The 18053-nt window shown below is 38.0% G+C and overlaps 1 protein-coding gene and 1 long non-coding RNA gene across 5 annotated transcripts in view; one reads left to right on the forward strand and one right to left on the reverse strand.

Annotated features, from left to right (window-relative positions):
- PCDH7 (protocadherin 7) overlaps positions 1-18053 on the reverse strand; it is a 427194-nt gene that overhangs the window by 36788 nt on the left and 372353 nt on the right. The gene's annotated exons all lie outside the window — the stretch shown is intronic.
- LOC132220587 (uncharacterized) overlaps positions 12301-18053 on the forward strand; it is an 88842-nt gene continuing 83089 nt past the window's right edge. The window contains exon 1 of the long non-coding RNA XR_009449817.1: positions 12301-12327. This is a non-coding gene — a long non-coding RNA (uncharacterized LOC132220587). The remainder of the gene's footprint in view (positions 12328-18053) is intronic.

Below are 18053 nucleotides of genomic sequence, written 5' to 3' on the forward strand. Positions count from 1 at the left end.
TATATGTTAATATGATACTCATCACAATCCCAAATTTAAGACACACACACATATGACACACAGACACACTCACACCCCTATAGGTAGTGTTATCATTGCAGTGAGGCTGCTATTCCTAGGGTGACCAGAGTGAGTTTCTAGAAAAAGCTTCTTCAGTGAATGGAGTCCTAATAGGAATGCTGCTGTCACGGTTTCTCATTTTTCTACTCAAATGCTTTTACACATATTTGAGTGGTTTCTAGAAGATTCTCTTGATGTTTGCCTAACTAATATACAGACAAAATTGAACACAGACAGCCTTGATCTTGTGAATCATCTACATATACTTCTTTCAACATAATATTGTTATTATAGTCAATCCTATGAGCCACCTGTAAGATACAACATGAGTGCTGCAAAGTTCATAAAGTAATTGTTAATAGCTTTTGATGAAGTGTTCTCTACTTATACACAAGGCCAAAAAAAATGAGTTACCATACAGTGAACAGCTAAGTTCAAACTAGATGTTAGATTTAAATTTTTCAACATGTGACTTCACTGCCCTTCCTATTTTATATATGAAGGCAGGGACATTCTTTGCATTAAAATGAACCTCTTTTCCATTTTTCTTAAGTACAAATAAAACTCTATCTTTGAAATAGCAGACATAAATTGTGAGTCATTTCTTGAGGTACATTGGTGCCTTCATATTAAATAGCTTGTCCAACCCTGTCACTACAGATCCCAGCCAAAATTTACCAACCCAGCTTTGCATACAACTCTGACTTCCCTTTAGGTTGGCGGACTCCTTGTTTGAGCTGGCACTAACTGATCGATACTCTCAGTCTTCAGCTGTTCAAGCAGCAGCTAACCAGGCAGCCACAACAAACACAATTCTGGCAGCTCCTAATGTGTGTCTCTGCTGTAAATCAGATTGTTTGCAAAGAGTTTACATGTAGACCACGTCGTTCTTAGGAAGCTCAGTGCTAGGATTTTAAACAGGAAGCTTACTCGGCCCACAGTCCTGCAAATGAAATCATTAAAAGTAGTGCCTGAAATCGTTTGGAAAGACGGAGTGCATGCAGTGTATTTTTATACACAAAATCTAACATTTCCTTAAACAAGATCAGCACTAGAACCAATGATAACATCCTTGCAAGAAGGGATGTCTATTGGTTCAATTAAGTTCTATATCATTTACTTATAACAACAAACTGAATCCTTCCCCATTTAAACCACAGAGGTTAAGGACAGAAGGGGTGTGTATGAAACAATTCAATTATTTGTCTCTGGCTATAAATATATTCGGTGGAAAATATAGTTTAGCACAGTTATGGATGAATGCATCTACTCAAAACATCACGCACAGTTCATTTGGTGGAACACTCTTTGAACAGTTACAGTCACTGTTCTGGGTGCTATGGTGGCAGGAAATAAACAGAATTTGGTGTTTGCACTCTAAAAGCTTACTGTATATCAGATAATGCAAATGTTGAGAAACTATAAATGCCCAGTGTTGTGCTATGGAAGAATGTCTGAGGGAAGAATCTGCCTGCGGAATTGACATTTAATCTGGATTTCTCAAAGGCTGGCTTTTGCCTATGCAGGGATGAAGGGACTAGGGGTGAGGAGAACATTCCAGTGAAGAGAACGCCCTGAGACAATGCCTAGAGGCATGAAATGATGTCATTTACTTGAGGTCCCTCAAGTAGTCCAGAATGGGTTGTCCAGATAAGACGAGATACTAAGATTACAAAAGCAGGTCATTCAGGTTTTTTGTGCCATGTTAGTGCTGACTGTGACACTTCTATAAAAATATTAAATAACTAATATTTCTAAATAGGTATATGATACGATGAGGTATATTTTTGAAGGCACTTTCTTACTTCATAGAGAAGAATGGACTGGGTCAGATAAGAGGATTCTCTAGTGATTCAGGTAAGATATTGCTGGCAGTGCAGCTAGAGAAGAGCAGAGAAACTAGAAACATTTTAAACATAAAAATTGGAAAAACTGCTCTGAACAGTGTGGCTCAGTTGCTTGAGTATCATCCCATGCACTAAGAAGCCTCCGGTTCATTTCTGGCTCAGGGCACAGGCCAGGTTTCAGGCCTGATCCCCAGTAAGGAGCAAGTAAGAGGCAGCTGATCAATGGTTCTCTCTCACCGATGTTTATCCCTGTCTTCCTTTCCCTTCGTCTCTCTCTAAAGAAAATCAATAAAAATGTATTTTTTTAAAAAAAATTGGAAAAACAGGAAGTCTAGTAGAATTAAGAGTCAAACAAGACTCTAAATCAAACTTTTTTTTTTAAGGGAAAGAGTAGTAATATGTTATTGGTATTTATTTGATACAGAGGCAAAAGGATTATACAAAGTTTTCCCCAAAGTAAATAAATAAATAAATAAATAAATAAAAATCTCCTTCAACATCTTCTAAACTTTAACTTATAGAATCATTGCAAGGAAATATAAGAAAACAGATGTATACAATAATTTGATATCTTTCAAGCAATATAATTATCAAAAGACAATTAGTATGGCAATTAATCATATATCTCATAGGGAGACCTTTATTATAGCTAAGATTAAATATGCAACCATGAAAATAGCATTATATACATTATATATTATATTCCTGTCTGCCATGGGGATACTACTAATATAAGCATTCATTTAAAAAAATAATCCCCAAACATTAACAACCCTTCAGTGACTCAACAAAATATGTTTACTAGATAATTCTATATCACATCTAATGAACCAAATGTAGATAATATTGAATGTGACTAATCTAGATCTGATGAGTCTAAATTTTATTTCCCAAAGGTAGATTGTTATTATTATTTCAAAAATATAAAATCCAAGGAAGGCACAGATAATGAAAATCACATTCAAATTACACATAGGGATACACATACATGCATCTTCGTGCCTGATACCTGACTATCATCCTCACATCCCCTTCACAAGGTCTTTTCACTTGTGTTTACAAATGCTTTTCCTCATTGTTCCACTTTCAGAGCAAATCTTCAACATGATAAACACCAAGGCTGCCGGGAATGCTGCTTCTTTCTGTTAACCTCAGCAGCCCCAGAGAGGCTAGGAAAAGAAAACATTTCATTTTCCATTTTGCACTTGACTTGACTTGGGCTGATACCAGTTGACATTCCTACTTTGGATTTAGGATGTTGCTTGGGGAAGAGGAGAGTAAAATAAAAAATGAAATTATCATTTCCAAAGTAGCTACATTTGGGGCCTATCACACCTATCAGTTTTCATTTAAAGTAATGACCCTAAGAACGGTGCCTATTGCTAGAATTCTCAATATCTTATTCCATTTAAAGTAATTCCCTGATACTGGCAGATATGAAAACATTAATAGGGCTTGAGAAATGCTCCACTTGGGGAATATTTAAGTCATTAGGGTCAGAGCCATGTGAAGTGTTTCATGCATAAAGAGATGAGTTCGTTACGGCAAAGCATTCCTACCATGTCCTTTCATTTGTAACAGAGAATTATGCCTGGTTCGCCCACATTTGACTGTGAGAGTGTGCAGATGCAACTTGCACACAGGGGGATCATCTCATAGATCTCTGAACATTCAGTAGGCTTTGCAGCACCTCGCATTTATAGAAAGTATGCTCCATGCATTTCTGTAATATGCTCAGTTTTTAAACATTTCAGTTGAAGGGGAGATTTAAAGGTCAATGTTTCCTCTGCTAATGCAAGACTTTTCATACTTAGAAAAAACACCCCAATATGCAGGAATTCAACACTCCTATATTAACAGAGAGCAGGAGGTTTTCCAGAACACCTGAATATATAAGGCTTAAAGCACTTGCCTTAGGCAGACTTCACAATTGTTCATTGTTCTTCCCCTAAGCCAGCAGTTCTCAACCTGTGGGTCGTGACCCCTTTGGGGGTCGAACGACCCTTTCACAGGGGTCGCCTAAGACCATCGGAAAACACATATATAATTACATATTGTTTTTGTGATTAATCACTATGCTTTAATTATGTTCAATTTGTAACAATGAAAATACATCCTGCATATCAGATATTTACATTACGATTCATAATAGTAGCAAAATTACAGTTATGAAGTAGCAACGAAAATAATTTTATGGTTGGGGGTCACCACAACATGAGGAACTGTATTAAAGGGTCGTGGCATTAGGAAGGTTGAGAACCACTGCCCTAAGCACACCTATTGCAAAAGGAATTAAAAAACAAAATATGTTTAGTAGTGTTGTACACACACACACACACACATACACACACTCAAATCTTCCACAAATCTTCTCACTAAAGTGTGTGAATACTTGAGTTAAACTTATAGGTATAATATAAAGAAATGCTAAGAATAATATCTCTTAAAATATTTTTTAATAAAAATACCACTTTATATATAACAGTTCAAAACCCAGTACATAATTAAATACATATGATGGATTTTACTGAGTGCTTAATGCAAGTAAAATTCCCTTTGACAATTCAAATTTAAACTCACTTTAGTTCTTATAAATCTTGCAAGAGTATAATTGACTTAACATTTTTTTTCCAAAATAGCTAATATATTACTTTCATTTCTATCTGGATTTTCATATAAATGAGAAGAAGAAATGAAGAAGAAGAAGAAAAAAAAAGAAGCTACCTGGAAATAATCAACAGAGAAGCAGCTTGGGAAAACCAAATACATTTTTTCCTCTCCTGTGAAGTCTTTTGAATAAGTTTTTGGTGATTTTGAATATGATTCATTACAACCAACACAGTAAATAGGGTAAAATTAATTTTAGAGTTGCAAATATTCTGATAGGAATCAGCAGAAAGAATGCTCCGGGCAGAAATTAACCATTTTTCTCTGGAGATTATAAAACCAATTTTCTACATGTCAAAGATAGAAGTAAATGCATGTGCAAAATTATCTAGATAAAAGAGCATTTTTCTATAACTTAAGTACAAACAATTTATAACAGGCCACAGTGCTATTTCCCTGACTCATTCACTTATGACTATGCAGAAAACTGGAGTGGAGTAAAGGCACCTGGCTGGCATGGTTCACTGGTTGAGCATCAACCTGTGAACCAGGGGGTCACCGTTCAATCGCCTGTTAGGGCACATGCCCAGGTTGTGGGCTCCATCCCCAGTGGGGGGGGGGGTGTGCAGGAGGAAGCCAATTGATGATTCTCTCTCATCACTGGTGTTTCTATCTCTCTCCCTCTCCTTTCCTCTCTGAAACCGATACCTTTAAAAAAAAAAAAAAAAAGGTAGTAAAGGAGCCTGGTGTTCTGGGATCCAGTTCTGTTGCCACTTCATATACTTGCATCAGCCCCAGTTAATTTCTCTACCACTCTGTTTTCTCTACAATGAGAGGATAAAACTAGATTATCCCTGAAATATCCAGGAACTCAAAAATTCTGCTTCTGGCTTCCAATGTTTAATCATGTGAGAAAGGACAAGTGTCTTGCTTAATGGCGAGTGACCTGTTTTCTATCAAGATTTCTCTAGTAGGTATACTTCAGAACCCAAGAGTGAACATATCATATACTCAAGTAATAAGAATCATATGAGAGCAAATTTCTCCCAGGATTGATGAGCTCATCTCAGTCTTACTGAAGTTCTTTGCCTGCAGAAATACTTAGCCTTTTATTTACATTTTTGTTTGACACTGACTTCAATCACCTCCCACTATTTTTCTCCAAACTTGTTTCAGCCCCACGGATCTCCTTACAGTACCCTGTGTCTTAGCTAAACTCCTCTCCATGAACAAATCTGCCTATTGAAATCTACTTCCCTTTTTACCCTCAGCTGCTTTTTATCTTCCCCTTGAGACCTTTTCTGAACCAAAGAAATTTGAGCTATTATTTGACTAAGCTTCAAGCTAGAATTGGAGTGAATTTGAATTCATTTGTGTATGATGATTGTGGTGAAGTTTATATGAACCATCCAGGGAAGAGAACAAGAGTGAAAATCACACTCAGCTATGCTATCCTCCCTTCCTTCTTTCCCCTCTTCCTTCCTCCCTTCCTTCCTTTCCACCTTCCCCCTTTTCTCCCTCCAGCATTAACCTTGGCCTCGCCATGATATAGGCACAATGTTAAACACTGTTCATGTAAAGATAAATTAATCATATTCCCTTCCTGCAAGAAGGAACAGGCACATGTAGATAAATAATCACTGTACATGATTACAAATGCTAATGGAAATGTGTGTCAAATCATCGCATCATATTTTAGGTTACCAGTCAGTATGGCAAGAGCATGGGCTTAGGAATGTACTAATAAGGAACCTACCTCTCTACCCACTATCTGTTTAGTTTTGAAGAAATTTCTTAGCTTCCCAGGGGCTTAACTGCCCCACATGTGAAATGGGGAAAATAATCTTCTCTTCCTCAGCTTTTAGGATGAATTAGACAGGTAATGTGTCACAGTCCTGACATAGTAAGTAATAAATAACTTGCATATGATATATTTTAACAATTATCCACATATATCTGATGTGTTTGTATGTATCTTGAGGGCAAAACCTGTCATCTGCTATTAATCACTTTCCCTAAAATGTATCTTGCATGTAGTAGATATTTAATAAGTATTTTAAAATTTACTGCTTATGATAAATATGTGTCTACCCAGGTCCCTCTGAGATTTTTCTGAATATACGACCTGCCTATCCAGTCAGAGCAAACAGCCTTAGGCATATCCTTCTGCAGACACAGGTTGCTTTTGGAATGGAAATCCAGTTTACCCAGAGTCCAGACTGAGCCCAACTCAGACCCACACAAGGTAGAGTAAATGTGGCTTTGCCTTTACCCCCTTTCAGGCTGCGTCACTAATGCAGCACCCATGCTCTGTAGTGGAGGACACCAGTGTCTCTCAGACCATATCTATGGTAAATGAAATCATTATCTCTTCCTCAGTGTTAGGGACTGAATTGTGCTCTCTCCAAATTCATGTGTTGAAACCCAAGGTAACTGTATTTGGAGATGGGGGGGAGGGGCTTTAAAGCCATAAGTAAATTAAATGAGTCACAAGGGTAGGTCCTAATGGAATAGGGCTGGTGCCCTTATAGAGTAACGAAGAGACACCAGGGATGTGCACACAGAAAGGGCCATGTGAGGACACAGCCAGAGAACAGGGAGCTGCAAGCCAATGAAAGAGGCCTCGGAGGGAACCAATCTTCCTCCACCTTGATCTTGGACTTCCAGCCTCTGGAACTGTGAGAACTGAAATTTCTGTTGTTTAAACTTCTCAGTCTATGGTATTGTGTTATGGCAACCCCAGCAAACTAATATGCTCTGTATTAAAATGCTGGCCAAGTATGTATCTAGTTAATCTATTCTATTTTAGGTGCAGAAGGAACTGCCAGAAATAGGTTAACTTCACTGGCAAGTAAAGCAAGAAAGAGAACAGTGATAGTGTGTGTTTACTATCTGCCTGTTAAATAACTTTGCAATGATCTTTAAGTTGAAGTAACCAAACTGGTGGGACTTAAGTAGTCTGTATCAGACCCTGTGCTATAACCACAGCACTATACTTCCCACCCATTCCAGAAGTGGTTAGCTTTATGGCTCTGCATAATTTGGTCAACCTTTTTGAATCTTCTGTGACTTATTGAGTGCAACAATATTTACATTGAAAGGTTATTCGGAATATCAAAAATGTATGCAAACTGATAAACACTAGGTGCTCAATATATAATTCTTTTATTTTCCTATGTATATATTTCTTCATTTTTTTAAATTTATCTTTATTGTTGAAAGTTATACAGATGTACCATTTTTTCCCTTTTGACCCATTCTAGCCCACCCCTTTCCCCTCGCCCCAGGCCCTCACCACATTATTGTCTGCATCCATGGGTTATGCATATATGCATATAAATTCTTTGGTTAATCTCTTCCCACTCACCCGCTCATCCCCCCCGCCGCCGCCCCCTCCCCCCCCCCCCCCCCCGTCTTCCCTCTGAGATTCATCAGTCTGTTCCATGTTTCTATGTCTCTGGATCTATTTTGTTTATTAGTTTATTTTGCTCTTTAGATTCCACATATGAGTGAGATCATGTGATACTTGTCCTTCTCCTACTGGCTTATTTCGCTTAGCATAATACTCTCCAGGTCCCTCCATGCTGTCTCAAAGGATAGTTTCTAAATACTGACTCAAATTGTGCTAGAAATGCATTTCACAAAAATAGCCAAAATTAAGCCTGACTTTATCCAGTGATACATTATGAGAACTAGAAACCCTCAGAGGTAATAATAGAGTTTAAATATGGGAATAGGAAAGCTAACCCTGGTCTGCCTATGATATCACTGTGTAGTGGAATCAGCAGCTGCTGTGACATAATTCCAAAGTCCTAATTCCATTTTTCTTCTCTCTGGGGGAACAAACAAGTCTAAGGTTGCCTAAACAGAAAGCAGATGAAGGATTTGGGGCTACAATACTACTCCCAAATACATTCCATTAAGATAACACCTGGACTGAGAAGCCTTTCCTAGAAAATCATTTATTTAGATTAAGAATCATCTTATCTCAGAACATGTCAATTTCTCTGTAAAGGATAAAATAACAGTGCTTTGGGTCACTGATAAGTTTGCCTAATTGAAAAGAAATCTCCTGATTCACAATTAAGACAAGAACAGGTACTTATATCATAGCTAAATTCTGAAAAGGGACAGAAGATACATAGAATCTAACCTGCCTTTGAACTTGGTCAGCTCTTTTCTCATTTCACTTTCATTATACTTGTTGGATTTATCAGGTAGATAACAACTTGAAGATAAAGTCATTTAGCTTCACTGGGGAAATTACACACACACACAAAGATTGAGTACATATTTTTTTGAGGAAAGAAAAAGTCACATCCACACACAGTCATTGCATATGTGTCACTTGAGAAAACATTGTTTTTAAAGGTGGAAATACACTAATGTGTCATAGTCCAAAAAATCAGCAGACACATACCTATTTGTCATAGATTCATGGATATTATAATGAGACAACTTGGGGGAAATGTGCTTTCTATAAAACAAAAGTTATATAATAGTGGTAAAACCTTCTGTATATAGACAGATGATGATAGATAGATAGATAGATAGATAGATAGATAGATAGATAGATAGATAGATGATAGATAGATGATATAGATATAGAATCAAATATTGTGACCCAACAGAGAAAAAGACCTGGAGAAAAGACACTAATAGAAGTTCTTTTGGAATACAGAACAAATATAGAGGCCTGCTAAGAAACGAAGTTTCCTTGAAGGGTCTGCAGAGAACATTTCTGGGGTCAGTCAATCTTCAGTAGGATTGGAAATGTTATAAATCCCCTGCAGGCGTCCCCATTAAGCTACTCCCATTGCCCTTAGTTCATACCTTCACCTTCCTCAGATTCAGTCCTCCAGGGCAAAGGTGGGAGTGGCAGGCAGGGACTCACTAGACCAAAATAGGAACAACCTAGTTGAAACCTACATGCATATGCACATTGACAGAAAAAAAAAATTGATGGAAAAAATCATAGCAATGTATTTATTTTTTATTAATATTCTCTCAGTGATCAATTATGAACTTTTAGAGACAGTATGTGTATATATGCATATGGGTTTTTTTTTTGCTTGTTTATCTCTCCTAAGTCAAAATAAACTCAATAACATTTTTTTTGACCCAAAAGAGAGCAAGGATCATAGAATCTACTCACCTGGATTGCTCCTTTCCTCCCACTGACAGATGTCTAAGGTTTGAGGCTAACACGTCCTAAGTTATGTTTTACTCTGGGAAGAAGTTTCCCTTGTCCACATATCACTTTGTGCTTAAAAATGGGAGAGGTGATTACTCCTACACCTTCACCTAAACATCTGCAGCCATGAAATTATCTATTTGTTTTTAAACTCTAGACACAAATTTAACTCAACCTCCTGAGGCTGTAAATCCCACAGGTTGATTATATGCTACCAAAATAAAATTTCTAAACTTGCCATCCTTTAATTTAATTGAAAGTATCTATTTTATCCTGCGTTTTGGGACAAGGTGAAAGGAGGTTCTTCTCTATGTCCTTTTTATTTTACTTCCTTCAATTACTTCCTAATTTTTTTTTTTTATTTTTTTTTGGCCTACAGTCCCAACTTTCTATTCTCATGCAAGCTTGGTCGCATCTTTTTCTATATTGGAAAGGTGACTCAAATCTTGGAAAAAAGGCAGATTTAAAATAAATTTTCTTGAATATTTAAACCTACATACTTCTAAAAATCTGAAATAATTCCACCTGCTTGTCCCAATGTTTTTATGGCAGAAGAACAATCTTATATAATACAAATAACTGAGAGTATTTTGGTGGATGTCCTTTGCACATGTGATTTGACCATATTGCAAGACACAAAATATATTATTAGAGAAATCATGCTATGTAATATTTCAGCATTTTAGGGGCCTAAAATATTAGGCAGGTTATTTGCACACAACAGTTTTCTATTTACTCTGGGTCACCAGCGGCATGTAGAACACAGCCTATGACAGGAGCACCGTGGTAAGCCTGCTTCTGCCTTAATGAGTACAGATTTATAATATCCTGCTGAAAGTTAACAAAGCAATAACATTTCAATAAATGATCAAGTATGAAACAACCATTTTGTAATAATTATCAGAAGAATGCTAAAAGAGTGAAGCTAACATTTAATAGAAAATGTTATAAACATTATAATAGAGTACAAGGCTTCTTCATATGCTTTCTGTTCTAAAAGCATAACTTCCTTGCAGAAAATCTCAGATGATGGCTTCACTTCCAGGCCTCAATCCACCAGTATTTGGCTCTTTATCAAGACTAGGCTTCCCCCACCCCGACCCCACATTAGAGGAGTGGGTTTTGATTGTTTAATAAATACTTATGCTGAAGTTATTTTTTTAAATAACTGAAAGTATAGTACCTTACACTACTCCACCACAAAACAGGCAGACAAAGGACACCAATAGAAGTTATCCTGGAAAATAGAACAAGTATAGATGCTTGATACAAAACTAGGTTTCCTTAAAGGGACCGCAGAGAACAGTTCTGGGGTCAGTCGACTCTCAGTAGGAATAGAAAAGTTATAAAATCCCCTGCAGGTGCCCCCGCTGAGCTGCTCCCATTCCCTTTGGTTCTTATCCTTAATCATCCCGAGATTCAGTCCTCTAGGGTAAAGGTGAGGGTGGCAGGCAGAAAATCACTAGACCAAAGAAATGCAATTTAAGCTGGGTACAAAATCTCCCATGGGCCCAATCCTTATAACCACAATTAATAGTGTAAATAAAAGGGGAAAAAATGGCACCAGAGATATTTAAAGCTCAGGTTTCAACCATAAAGAAAAAGAAAAGCCTGCCTACTAGATCTATAATTCAGTTCCCTATTATATCTTTGGCTTTCATACAGGTCAAGGTCTTTTTTTGTTGCTAATAATATACATCCAACTACTGTATTTGATTTTTTACTTTATAGCTACACCTTTACTCAAAAGATTACTCAATTGGCTATCAATATTTAAGCCCAAGGATCCTTTCTTTTCAAATAAAAGAATTACACAACAAATTGACGCTTGATGCTAACTCTGAATAACCTGCCCCAAAGGCATAATGTTTTTGATAATATTGATCATAAAACTAATTTGAATGTTGTTTTTTTTGTTTTTTAGTTAGAGTGTTTTTTTTTTAATATATTTTTTATTGATTTCAAAGAGGAAGGGAGAGGGAGAGAGAAATAGAAAGACCAATGATGAGAGACAATCATTGGTTGGCTGCCTCCTCCACACCCCCCACTGGGATGGAGCCTGCAATCTGGACACGTGCCCTTGAGCAGAATCGAACCTGGGACCCTTCAGTCTGCAGGCCGACTCTCTATCCACTGAGCAAAACCAGCGAGGGCTGAATGTTTTTTTAAATATATTTTTATTGATTTCAGAGAGGAAGGGAGAGGGAGAGAGAGATGGAGACATCAATGATGAGAGAGAATCATTGATTGGCTGCCTCCTGCACACCCCCCACTGGGGACCAAGCCTGCAACCCAGGCATATGCCCTGCCTGGGAATTGAACCTTAACCTCCTGGTTCATAGGTCTCTGCTCAACCACTGAGCCATGCCGGCTGGGCTAATCTGAATGTTTTAAGAATTTAAAGGAACATGTGCCTTGGTTGCCTGCTGCGTTTTGAAACAGCCTTTGGCTGAACCACATAGGTTTTGCTGTTGTTTGTGTGTTCCCTATCAGCGGTATCAGGATGAAGGGCAAGATTCTCGCTAATGCTCTCTCCCTGGTTCCATGTGCTTCTAACAGATGCTGTGAAACCACTCCCAGTCCCAGGGCTGGCTGTGCCTTGCTGGTTTGCTTCTGTTGGTGAGACACGCTTTCTGTTATCTCAGTGTGACCTGTCTGTGAGTCTGCAGCATGAACGAAAACATTTCTTACCAAGAAAACACAATTATCGCCTCATAATCCTCTGGGAAGATTTTTCTGTCTTGAAGAAATGTTCTACCCTTTTGCAGCCTTTCACTGATTTTTTTTTTTTTAACATGACTTATATAAGAGCTGGAGAAGTGGTGAGCATACAGCAATCTTTCTTTTGAATGTAAAATCTGAATGGATTGAGTCAGCTTTACATAAAGATGGCTGGGAAGTTTCTGTTCTGAAGATTATTTCATACAATATGCACAGATTCAAATATTTGGTTCTTGATTGAATTTGTTTTGATGATTTTGTTTATTAAGAGATTTTTCTAGAGGGTAGGACTACCACCTCATTGAATCTTTGGTCAAGGTAATTTAAACATTATTTTCAGCCCAGCCTGTGTGATTCAGTGGTTGAGTGCTGATCAATGAACCAGGAGGTGATAGTTCAATTCCCTGTCAGGGCACATGCTCAGGTTGCAGGCTCAGTCCCCAGTAGGGGGCATGTAGGAGGCAGCTGATCAATGATTCTCTCTCATCATTGATGTTTCTATCTCCCTCTCCATCTTCCTTTCTTTCTGAAATCAATTTTAAAAAAGAAATAGTTTTCACATATATTATTTTACTCAAACCTTCTTAGAACTCTAAAGGCAGGTATTATGATAACTCTTTGAAGGATATGGAAATGTGCAGATGAAAATTACAGGATGTCCCCAAAGATAGTGACACATATAAGCCTTGAATTTAAGTCTTCCAACAACCGGCTACCATGAACTTGAAAAGAACAGTGGGGGAGGGAAATGAGATATCACCTCACACCTGTCAGAATGACTATCATCAATCAATTAATAAACAAGTGCTGGTGAAGATGTGGGAAAAAAGGAACCCTCATACCCTGTTAGTAGGAATGCAGACTGGACTGGTGTAGCCACTATTGAAAACAGTGTGGAGGTTCTTAAAAAAATTAAAAATAGAACTGCCTATTAACCTAGCGATTCTACTTCTGGTTATAAATTCAAAGAAACCCAAATCAAAAGTTCAAAACCATATATGAACTCTCATGTTCATTGTAGTGTTATTTATAGTAGCTAAGATATGAAAGCAACCTAAAGTGCCCATCAATAGACACACAAAAAAAATTAAACCTTACCATTTACAATAGCATGGATGAACCTAGAGGGTATTATTCTAATGAAATATGTCAATCAGATAAATACAAACACCATATGACTTCACTTCCATATGGAATCTAAGGAATGAAACAGAAACAGACTCAGATACAGAGAGCAAACTGATGCTTGCCTGATGGGAGAGGGTTTGGGAAACTGGAGGAAAAAGATGAAGGGAGTAAGAAGTACAAATTGGCAGTTACAAAATCGTCAAGGGGATGTAGTACAGCATAGGGAATATAATCAATAATATTATAATAACTATGTATGGTGCCAGGTTGGTACTGGAAATATTGGGGGAACACTTTATAAAGTATATGATTATCTAACAACTATGCTGTACACCTGAAGCTAATACAAAATAATACTGAATGCAAACTATAACTGAAAAGTAAAAAAAAAAAGAGAGAGAGAGAGAGAGAATGGAGATGGGAAGATAATTTAAAGATTTCTGTTATTAGGTGATGATAGACTCGGATGACACTAGTGAAGATTTTTAAACAGCTTTGACATTATCTTGTGATATTTCGTTTACAAGAGGATTTCCTATATATAATATCATTTAATCCTCACAACCAGTAGGGAAGAAATAAGGGACTCTTTGGCACATGTTGTTGCCTCTCAAAATCTAAAAAAGTATAACTTCTTTAAAATTACAGTTATCAACTTGGTTATAGAAGGAACGGACAATGAATAAAAATGTGGTGGATGTATTTACCGTGATGCTTTTAAGAAAAGCTTATGTTTGAGTTTTAAGTTAAAAGATTTCTCTTCTAACTATTCTATAGACAGCCACTTCACTACACCTTGTAATTTCATTTCTATAACTTCCAAACAAATCTGTGTGCTTCCTGTATTGCTGCGGAAAATCCAAGCTTCACACAATATTCTACCACCTTGAATGGTTAGCTCAGAGAAGTATGTTTTTAAAAAGCCGAAGGAGATTAAGCAAAACAACAACAATAAAACAACAACAGCAACAATTGATAGACACAGACAACAGCATGGCGATTATCTGAGGAGAAGAGAGTGAGGTGCAGGGAGGTAGAAGAGGGTACAGGAGGGATAAATGGTGATGAAAGGAGTTTTGACTTGGGTGGTGAACATACAATATACAGATGATGTATTGTAGAGTCATACACCTGAAACCTATATATTTGTATTAACCAATGTAACCCCAATAAATTCAATTTAAAAGATAATAAAGAGCAGAAAGAAGTGAAAAGAAGCCTGTAATTCATCCCCTCCTCCCAAATTTCACTGGGCATCTTTTTAATCAAGAGTGTGGCAAAAATTAGAACTTACCTATAGACTATTAATCAGGGTAAGAGGGAAGCAAGCAGTATTGTCACTGACATTCCGTTCATTGTAATGAAATGAATGTGACGAAAATGACCGCTCTGGCTACTTTTTATTTGTCACAAAGCTCTTATTCTAGGATGTTCAAAAGAATCCCTTGTCATTTACAACAAACGCCTATCTCATCCTGTTTGAAAAGCAGGTATATCAGCGGGGAAAAGGAATACAGCCTCCAACTGCCTGTCACTGGCCAACAAGTTTCCTGCTGCACATTATTCTTTGGCAGACAGACGCAGATGCAAACACTTGGAAGTGGGACAACCTGGTTCAGACAAAGGGTTGGAAATGGTGGCACATGTACACGTGTGTGCACATGTATACACACACATATCAACTAGCACACACACATTTGCATTAAAAAGGATAGGAAACTTTGTTCTATAAAGATAAAATTAGGTAGTGGAGCTGGACTGGTTTCAGATGGAGAGTGGAAGTTGCACCCACACGTTTCCACTACCATTCAGTCAGAGAAACAGGAAAAGGGAACGTGAAGAGGATGTCTGTTGGGAACAGTGTCACTGCAGATGGCTGGACAAGCTGGAGAGGTATTGAAAGGTCAACGGAAATGGAATTCAGGAGTATGGTTCCCTTCTGGGTCTGTAGTTTATTGAACTCAGTTATAAAATGAACTTTGAATAAGAATAGGCTCTTAAATTGTGCCTATGGGTTGCTTCGGTTAACTGGAGCTCCTGGGAATGTTTGCAGAAGCTTGTTGGAAATTGTGACTCTGGGCAAATGTGTAATTTTCCAATGAGAGTCTTTAAGTCTCATCATATTCATAACGGGTCTCATACCTCAAGTCAGGTAAGAACCATTGGACCAGATAATCTATAAAGGCCCTTTCAATAGCAATGATCTATGATTTTTAATATAACAAATTGTTTCAGAAAATATAGTGAAATCTCTCTGGGTAATAGAAATGTTACCATTGTTGACATATTAGAACTTCACCCCAAATATACCTTATGTTTATAGCATTTCTAACTCCTTATTTCTCTGTCCTCAATGTCTACCCACACAAGATTGTTTTGAGTCCATTTATCTCATCTTTATATCTAACAAAGATAAAAATATTGACATTTAACTTTTTATATTTATTTAGAAAAGGATAACTTCATTTCTTTGAGATACAGAAATATGTATATTTTAGGGTATGTATCTATGGAAAATATTTGTTCATTCTTTTCCTTATTCATAAAGAAAGCTTATTGCACATCAACATTGTACCAAGCACTTCTCAGAACGTGGAATTAGGCAGTTTCTCCTAACCACCACATGAAGTATGCAGAAAATTTGAACACGTGCATGGGGAAAGAATAGTAACTCCATCAGGCAAGAAATTACTAAAACGGCCACTGGAATGAAAATCATACTACTTCAGATTGAGTCTGATTATAATTTCACAATTCAACCATTATAAATACTTCTAATTTTTCATTTCCTTTAATCATGCAAGCATTTAGCTCCACTCTTTAATTATATACATCCAGAATCACACTCTGTTTTTAAGTTGTGAAATTCTTCTTAGGAGGAAACTTTATTCATAATTTATAAGTGGAATGAGAATTATATATTACATAAATATATATTATATTTTGGGGTTGAGTAAACTTTTCTCATAATAACCATGAGATTACATGGAAGTTAAACTGGATATGAACTTATCTTTTTCATCAAACTCATTTTTACTTTATCTTTTATATTTTAGTTATATTTAACACTATGGTTCATTTGAGATACAGACCAATAGTGACTAATAAAAGTTAGAAAAATTACTATAAATCTACATGTTAAATACGATAATAAAAATAATTACCTTTCCTATAACCATTTATTTTCATAACCTTAATCTCATAAAGGGAAATTCAAGTTGCTTTCCCAATTTTAAAATATTTTCTTTAATTATTTTTCTTTTTTTAAATAAAAATCCACAAGTAATTGAAATCCCTAGCCATATATGTATATAAAGTCATTAAGAGATTTTAATATCTTTTTCAGCTAAGAAATAAATTACAACTAAATATGCCTACTTTAAATCTACTCTAAGTTATGCATTCAATATACTCCATTGATATTCTTAATTTTTTGTATGTATGCATGAATGTAGGCATTTCACTATTTCCTATGGATGGATCATAACCCATCAGAAACTCAGGAAGCTGACTTCGACTGGTGACAACATATAATACTAGTGGCCTGATGCACAGATTTGTGTACATGAAAAGGAAATTAATTAGAAGGTGGCCAGCAGGGCAGGACTGAGCGAGACAGGCTGGACATGCCCTGGAGCCAACCTTCCACGGCCCCTTCCCTGTCCCCCTGGCCACACCTGGGGCGGTGCGGCTCGCAGGCCACCTGTGGTCACCACAGCTTGGCAGTAAATCAGATTCTGGGCCGACAGTGCCTCAGCAACAGCATAACCCATGGCCAAAGGTGGAATCACATTGCCCTACAAGGAATTGGGCTCCCCCCTCTCTGGTGCATCACCCAAGAACCACCGCTGCCAAATCACCACAGCTTGGTAGCTCCGCGTTGAGCATCTGCTCCCTGGTGGTTAGTGTGTGTCATACCTACCGGCCAGTCAGCCAGTCAGCAGTCAGACGGTCACTTAGCCTTTTATATATATAGACTAGGGGCCTGGTGCACGAAATTCGTGCACTGGGTGTGTGTGGGGAGGGGAGTGTCCCTCAGCCCAGCCTGCCCCCTCTCACATACTGGGAGCCCTCAGGCGTTGACCCCCATCACCCTCCAATCGCAGGATCGGCCCCTTGCCCAGGCCTGATGCCTCAGACAGAGGCGTAGACCCCCATCACCCTCCGACCGCCTGATTGGCCCCTTGCCCAGGCCTGACGCTTCCGCCAGAGGTGTCAGGCTTGGACAGGGGACCCCCATCTCCCCCTGATCACTGGCTCTGGCCCCCGCCCAGGCCTGAGGCCTCTGGCCCAGGAATCATGCCTGGGCAGGGGACCCCCATCTCCCTCTGATCGCTTGCTCCACCCCCCGCCCAAGCCTGACGCCTCTGACCCAGGCTTCAGGCCTGGGCAAGGGGACCATCATATCCCCCCAATCCCCGGCTCCGCCCCCCACCCAGGCCTGATGCCTCGGCCAGAGGAGTTGACCCTCATCACCCTCCAATCACCAATCACCG

This window comes from Myotis daubentonii, chromosome 1, assembly GCF_963259705.1.
Source record: "Myotis daubentonii chromosome 1, mMyoDau2.1, whole genome shotgun sequence".
Taxonomy (NCBI): domain Eukaryota; kingdom Metazoa; phylum Chordata; class Mammalia; order Chiroptera; family Vespertilionidae; genus Myotis; species Myotis daubentonii.